Source organism: Pecten maximus, chromosome 10, assembly GCF_902652985.1.
Source record: "Pecten maximus chromosome 10, xPecMax1.1, whole genome shotgun sequence".
In the NCBI taxonomy this organism is placed as follows: Eukaryota; Metazoa; Mollusca; class Bivalvia; order Pectinida; family Pectinidae; genus Pecten; species Pecten maximus.
The window spans coordinates 39,978,146-39,986,490 of NC_047024.1; positions in this window are offsets into that span (position 1 = coordinate 39,978,146).

The following is an 8,345-nucleotide window of genomic DNA, read 5'->3' on the forward strand; positions in this document are numbered from 1 at the left end:
TCTCATTTTTCAAAATGTGACTTATCCCGGATTTAATCTAGATTTGTATGCCTGATGACGATGACGTCGATGAAGCAGAAAGCGCTTACTCTACCGAAACACCTGGTCTTATTCTCCTTGTACTGTTTCATGAATTCCCATTTGGACCTTTAATTTTCTTCATATTTTGCCATCATGAATCGACTCTGACTTAGAGTTACGGTTACGTTATTCTGTCCGTAATATTTATTTGTTTGTTGTTGTTTTTGGGGAGTTTTTGGGGGGTCTTTTGTTGTTTTTTTGTTGGGTTTTTTTTTGGGGGGGGGGGGGGGGGGTATTTTTGTTTTGTTGGTTTTTGTTTTGTTTTGTTTTTTGTTGTTGTTGTTTTTTGTTTGTTTTTTGTTTTTTTGTTTTTTCTAAATTTTTTTTTAAATTTTAATTTTCCCCTTTTTATATCATGTATATGTTGTAACATCCAGGATTACACAATGCATAAACAAAGTCATTGTTGAACACCGAAACATGAATGCTTCCTGTCAGCCTCGCGCGTCAGCACTCAGTACTCACGATTACCTTACTTTGTTTTGGTCAATTCCTTCCAAACAGATCCAACAATTATTGAAATTAATACCTCAACCTGCTGTAGCACAAATATATCGATATCAAGGACGCGCACTGCCTGGGACATATAGATGTGACACAGACAAATGGGATAATTGAAAACCGGAAGTAGCTCCACGTTTCTTTAACTGGATGTTCTTTTCCCAAATGCATCTAAATAAAAGGCAATCGGAATACCTCGCCTACGTCATCCAGCGTTTAGTTTCATACTTAATGACTAGTGGTTTCGATTAAACAAAATGTGATTAGAAACTCTCTTCATTTCCTATGAATCTAAACTGGAAAACGTAGGCGAGGTGTTCGATAAGAACAAATATGTGACCACTGAGCCCCACTCGATTTGCACTCTTCTGCATCTAGAAGATCTTCTACCTCTTCCGTCTCGAAACTGGTAGATTTATCTTCAAAGATGGTGGCAACCATGTTTAAGTGTGTGAGTGATGAGTTTCACTAGAAAAGGACATATGACACATACATGCACGTGTTTGTGTCATAATGTTTGAGAAAACTTAAAAACTTGTTTATTTTGGTTATATTCTTCCGGTTTACTCGATTTACATATAACGGGGTGCTGTCCTAGAAAGCTTCTCTTCCGAGAAGAGTGCAAATCGAGTGGGGCTCTGGATTGTACACCTTATGCTCTGGATCATGAACGTCATCAAAACAGCTCTCACAACTAATCTTTTCCATGTGTGATTACTAAACATTTTACCTAAGAACTGTTAAAAGTTCATACATGTGACAACTGCCTACATTCACAGATACATACCTTGCAAAGACTGCAAAATTACTATTTTGATAGGTTCAATGGCATATTTCAGTATCAAAGCCTCTAGAAGATGACAACCGGAAGTTTACAAGCAAAACTACAGACCAAAAACAGAACTAACCTCCGACTTTTTGTTTCAAAGTTTAATCGAAGATAATTTTAGATGGACTCGTTTATATCAGTGAGGATGAACTACCACATTACTTACTATACATGTTTTTTTTTTTATCATACCCTGTTTATTTTATTTCCTTGTGCGATATGTAGTTTAATATACTATGCTCGTCAATACCACTTGTGGTTCATATATCGCCATATCTTGGTTCTTGTTTGGGGAACGTGACATTTGCTGCATTTGATCAAGATTGGCATGACCCCCTTCCATTTTTTATATTGATCTTGAGCTAGAATTGTGTGGGTTTTTTTGTTTTGTTTTGTTTTGTTTTTGTTTATTCCTCTTCCTATTACCGTGTGTTTTACATATAAGCAGTTCAATTTCTTCATCTCTGTCATATCTAGGTGTATCACTACTTTATTTGTGAGATTGCGAATCCTAACGATAACTTGTATCTGAAATTGTGTCACTGTAAAAAGATTTTGAAAAGTAGTACATTTTAAAAATAATTATAAATGCAAGCAATATTTGATTTAGTAACTTTTTCTTGGTTATTATCAAGACAAAAAAGTTTGTTTTTTTGTTGTTTTTTTTAATTTCAATTTTTCATTTTTTTTTTTTTCCCCATTTTTTGTCCGTATTTGTCTTTTTTTCTTAAAATTTGTATTTGTGGCTTTGGTAAGTTTTGACACATTAACACAGGAAAATGTTTTTGCATCTTGGATCGTTGGCTAATTGGGACCTAAGTACGGGCCACATTTTACGATTGAAGAAAGGATCCATTTGTTCCCTTTCAGATAAAACTGTGTTAGTCTGTCTTCAGGTCAGCCATGCTCCGAGAATCGAATATTCTGCGAATCAACCGATAAAGTAAACAGAGGAACCAACATGAGTTCAATATGCTCCCGACATGATAACTCTCGGCGGGATTGTTAAACTATACACTTTGTTTACTTAATAACAATTACGAGACATATTATGTTAATTATATAAATAGTTCTTGTTGACTCGGATAGGAGCGCGTGAGGAAACCGGAGTGACCGGTGAAAACCAAATTACAGTTACGTGGTCAGGCAGGTGACCCCATATCTTGTCACGCCCGATCGGGAAATCGAACCCCGGTCGCCTATAGTTGAATGAGAAAAATGCGCTACCAATGATTAACTTAACCATCCGTGATTATTGTCTTCATATCATTGCAAATCTTATTAGTCGTGTGTTGTTTGCTTGGCGGATCAGCTCAACAATTTGACCGTAAGCAGTTCACAAAAAAAAGATTAGAATCACTTCCTCAACCCAGAAATTTACAAAAAATGACATCATTCATATTTACAAGTTAATCATATATGTTTTTTAACAGATACTTATATATGATAGGGGGCCGCGGTGGCCGAGTGGTTAAAGTGTCCCGACACTTTAACACTAGCCCTCCACATCTGGGTTGCGAGTTTGATACCTACGTGGGGCAGTTGCTAGGTACTGACCGTAGGCCGGTGGTTTTTCTCCGGGTACTCCCGACTTTCCTCCACCTCCAAAACCTGGCACGTCCTTAAATGACCCTGGCTGTTAATAGGACGATAAACAACAACAAACCAATATATGATACCCACGGTTGATTGCACAACACCACCCTACATATGTCCACGGTTGATTTCACTCCATCACATAACATATTGTACCCACGGTTGATTTCACTACACCACCCTACATATACCAACGGTTGTTGCACTACACTTGCTAAAGTGTCACGTGGGGTATTTTGACCTTTGGGATACATAAGTAAGTAATCGTAAGTGTAATTAGTCGCACATAATGTTTGATCTACAGGCGAACAATCAAACCAGCCACCATTTTGACACTGTTTTGTTTTGTGTTCGTTTTACGAGTATCAATATTCTTCCTTTAAATACAGTTTCTCGTTAAATGCTTTCAGTCTGATTGTTCAATACATGTTTGATAAACAATGTCTACACTTAATGATGAATACAATTATATAAACCATTAAACAAAAGCTGTAGTGAAACGATTGCCTTTTCATCTCCTCAAAAGTTACGTTTGTAGTTGGTAAGAGAGTTAACTCCCCTTTCCGATAAACGACATATTTTTAAGTATATTTGATATAAATCAGAGAATTTGAATTCATAAACTAGTTATTTATCATGGTATACTGACATGCATTCATCAAACGGGATCTCTATAAACCACTGTTAGAGCCCCCAAAAATACGAACTGTTTTGAGTTCCAAATCTCAGGTCGCAATATGTCTCAAAATATCAGCTTTAAATCGCAGACATTCAGACTTATTTTGCTCGGTAATGTGTACATTAGTCCGTGTTGAAAATGTCACTTCTTTTTAGGTGACTGAAGAGTTTTTGATATTACGGTAACCAAACCTAACAACAACAAATTGCATCCGAATAAAAGTTTGCACTAATTCATATAAAAAACAAAATGAGAGTTTGGTGCACGGTAGTGACAAAATTATCAAACTGTTAATCTAATTAGAATGTGCTTCCAGTAGACGTCTGGCGCTTAAATGACATGTGTCTCAAATAGACGTCTGGCGTCTAGCTGTGAGGATGTGTCTCCAATAGACGTCTGGCGCCTAGCTGTGAGGATATGTCTCCAATAGACGTCTGGCGCTTAGATACAATGCGTCTCCAATAGACGTCTGGCGCCTAGCTGTGAGGATGTGTCTCCAATAAACGTCTGGCGCCTAGGTGTGAGGATGTGTCTCCAATAGACGTCTGGCGCCTAGGTGTGAGGATGTGTCTCCAATAGACGTCTGGCGCCTAGGTGTGAGGATGTGTCTCTAATAGACGTCTGGCGCCTAGGTGTGAGGATGTGTCTCCTAGACGTCTGTCATCTAGCTGTGAGGATGTGTCTCCAATAAACATCTAACACATAGCTGTGAGGATGTGTCTCCAATAGACGTCTGGCGTCTAGCTGTGAGGATGTGTCTCCAATAGACGTCTGACGCCTAGCTGTGAAGATTTGTCTCTAATAAACGTCCGGCGCCTAGCTGTGAGAATGTGTCTCCAATAGACGTCTGGTGTCTAGCTGTGAGAATGTGTCTCCAATTAAACGTCTGACGCCTAGCTGTGAAGATTTGTCTCTAATAAACGTCCGGCGCCTAGCTGTGAGGATGTGTCTCCAATAGACGTCTGGTGTCTAGCTGTGAGGATGTGTCTCCAATTAAACGTCTGGCGCCTAGCTGTGAGGATGTGTCTCCAATAAACGCCTGGCACCTAGCTTGGAGGATGTGTCTCCAATTAAACGTCTGGCGCCTAGCTGTGAGGGTGTGTCTCCAATAAACACCTGGCACCTAGCTGTGAGGATGTGTCTCCAGTAGACGTCTGGTGTCTTGCTGTGAGGATGTGTCTCCAATAGACGTCTGGCACCTAGCTGTGAGGATGTGTCTCCAATAAACATCTAGCACCTAGATGTGAGGATGTGTCTCCAATAAACGTCCGGCGCCTAGCTGTGAGGATGTGTGTCCAATAGACGTCTGGTGTCTTGCTGTGAGGATGTGTCTCCAATTAAACGTCTGAAGCCTAGCTGTGAAGATTTGTCTCTAATAACGTCCGGCGCCTAGCTGTGAGTATGTGTCTCCAATAAACGTCTGGGGCCTAGGTGTGAGGATGTGTCTCCAGTAGACGTCTGGTGTCTTGCTGTGAGGATGTGTCTCCAATTAAACGTCTGACGCCTAGCTGTGATGATGTGTCTCTAATAGACGTCTGGTGTCTAGCTGTGAGGATGTGTCTCCAATAAACATCTAGCACCTAGCTGTGAGGATGTGTCTCCAATAGACGTCTGGCGCCTAGCTGTGAGGATGTGTTTCCAATAAACGTCTGGCGCCTAGCTGTGAGGATGTGTCTCCAATAGACGTCCGGCGCCTAGCTGTGAGGATGTGTCTCCAATTAAACGTCTGACGCCTAGCTGTGATGATGTGTCTCCAATAAACGTCTGGCGCCTAGGTGTGAGGATGTGTCTCTAATAGACGTCTGGTGTCTAGCTGTGAGGATGTGTCTCCAATAAACATCTAGCACCTAGCTGTGAGGATGTGTCTCCAATAGACGTCTGGCGCCTAGCTGTGAGGATGTGTCTCCAATTAAACGTCTGACGCCTAGCTGTGATGATGTGTCTCCAATAAACATCTAGCACCTAGCTGTGAGGATGTGTCTCCAATAGACATCTGGCGCCTAAGTGTGAGGATGTGTCTCCAATAGACGTCTGGCGCCTAACTGTGAGGATGTGTCTCCAATAGACATCTGGCGCCTAGGTGTGAGGATATGTCTCCAACAGACGTCTGGCGACTAGCTGTGATAATGTGTCTCCAATAAACGTCTGGCGCCTAGGTGTGAGGATGTGTCTCTAATAGACGTCTGGTGTCTAGCTGTGAGGATGTGTCTCCAATAGACGTATGGCGTCTAGCTGTGAGGATGTGTCTAGAATAGACATCTGGCGCCTAGCTGTGAGCATGTGTCTCCAATAGACGTCTGGCGCCTAGCTGTGATGATGTGTCTCCAACAAAAGTCTGGCGACTAGCTGTGATGATGTGTCTCCAATAAATGTCCGGCGCCTAGCTGTGAGGATGTGTCTCCAACAGACGTCTGGCACCTAGCTGTGGGGATTTGTCTTCAATAGACGTCTGGCGCCTAGGTGTGAGGATGTGTCTCCAATAATAGAAGTCTGGCGCCTAGCTGTGAGGATGTGTCACCAATAGACGTCTGGTGTCTAGCTGTGAGGATGTGTCTCCAATTAAACGTCTGGCGCCTAGCTGTGAGGATGTGTCTCCAATAGACGTCTGGCACCTAGCTGTGTGGATGTGTCTCTAATAGACGTCTGACGCCTAGCTGTGAAGATTTGTCTCTAATAAACGTCCGGCGCCTAGCTGTGAGAATGTGTCTCCAATAGACGTCTGGTGTCTAGCTGTGAGGATGTTTCTCCAATTAAACGTTTGACGCCTAGCTGTGAAGATTTGTCTCTAATAAACGTCCGGCGCCTAGCTGTGAGGATGTGTCTCCAATAGACGTCTGGTGTCTAGCTGTGATGATGTGTCTCCAATAAACGTCCGGCGCCTAGCTGTGAGGATTTGTCTCCAATAGACGTCTGGTGTCTAGCTGTGAGGATGTGTCTCCAATAAACGCCTGGCACCTAGCTTGGAGGATGTGTCTCCAATTAAACGTCTGGCGCCTAGCTGTGAGGGTGTGTCTCCAATAAACACCTGGCACCTAGCTGTGAGGATGTGTCTCCAGTAGACGTCTGGTGTCTTGCTGTGAGGATGTGTCTCCAATAGACGTCTGGCACCTAGCTGTGAGGATGTGTCTCCAATAAACATCTAGCACCTAGATGTGAGGATGTGTCTCCAATAAACGTCCGGCGCCTAGCTGTGAGGATGTGTGTCCAATAGACGTCTGGTGTCTTGCTGTGAGGATGTGTCTCCAATTAAACGTCTGAAGCCTAGCTGTGAAGATTTGTCTCTAATAAACGTCCGGCGCCTAGCTGTGAGTATGTGTCTCCAATAAACGTCTGGGGCCTAGGTGTGAGGATGTGTCTCCAGTAGACGTCTGGTGTCTTGCTGTGAGGATGTGTCTCCAATTAAACGTCTGACGCCTAGCTGTGATGATGTGTCTCTAATAGACGTCTGGTGTCTAGCTGTGAGGATGTGTCTCCAATAAACATCTAGCACCTAGCTGTGAGGATGTGTCTCCAATAGACGTCTGGCGCCTAGCTGTGAGGATGTGTTTCCAATAAACGTCTGGCGCCTAGCTGTGAGGATGTGTCTCCAATAGACGTCCGGCGCCTAGCTGTGAGGATGTGTCTCCAATTAAACGTCTGACGCCTAGCTGTGATGATGTGTCTCCAATAAACGTCTGGCGCCTAGGTGTGAGGATGTGTCTCTAATAGACGTCTGGTGTCTAGCTGTGAGGATGTGTCTCCAATAAACATCTAGCACCTAGCTGTGAGGATGTGTCTCCAATAGACGTCTGGCGCCTAGCTGTGAGGATGTGTCTCCAATTAAACGTCTGACGCCTAGCTGTGATGATGTGTCTCCAATAAACATCTAGCACCTAGCTGTGAGGATGTGTCTCCAATAGACATCTGGCGCCTAAGTGTGAGGATGTGTCTCCAATAGACGTCTGGCGCCTAACTGTGAGGATGTGTCTCCAATAGACATCTGGCGCCTAGGTGTGAGGATATGTCTCCAACAGACGTCTGGCGACTAGCTGTGATAATGTGTCTCCAATAAACGTCTGGCGCCTAGGTGTGAGGATGTGTCTCTAATAGACGTCTGGTGTCTAGCTGTGAGGATGTGTCTCAAATAGACGTATGGCGTCTAGCTGTGAGGATGTGTCTAGAATAGACATCTGGCGCCTAGCTGTGAGCATGTGTCTCCAATAGACGTCTGGCGCCTAGCTGTGAGGATGTGTCTCCAATAGACGTCTGGCGCCTAGCTGTGAGGATGTGTCTCCAATAGACGTCTGGCGCCTAGCTGTGAGGATGTGTCTCCAATAGACGTCTGGCGCCTAGCTGTGAGGATGTGTCTCCAATAGACGTCTGGCGCCTAGCTGTGAGGATGTGTCTCCAATAGACGTCTGGCGCCTAGCTGTGAGGATGTGTCTCCAATAGACGTCTGGCGTCTAGCTGTGAGGATGTGTCTCCAATAAACGTCTGGCGCCTAGCTGTGAGGATGTGTCTCCAATAGACGTCTGGCGCCTAGCTGTGAGGATGTGTCTCCAATAGACGTCTGGCGCCTAGCTGTGAGGATGTGTCTCCAATAGACGTCTGGCGCCTAGCTGTGAGGATGTGTCTCCAATAGACGTCTGGCGTCTAGCTGTGAGGATGTGTCTCCAATAG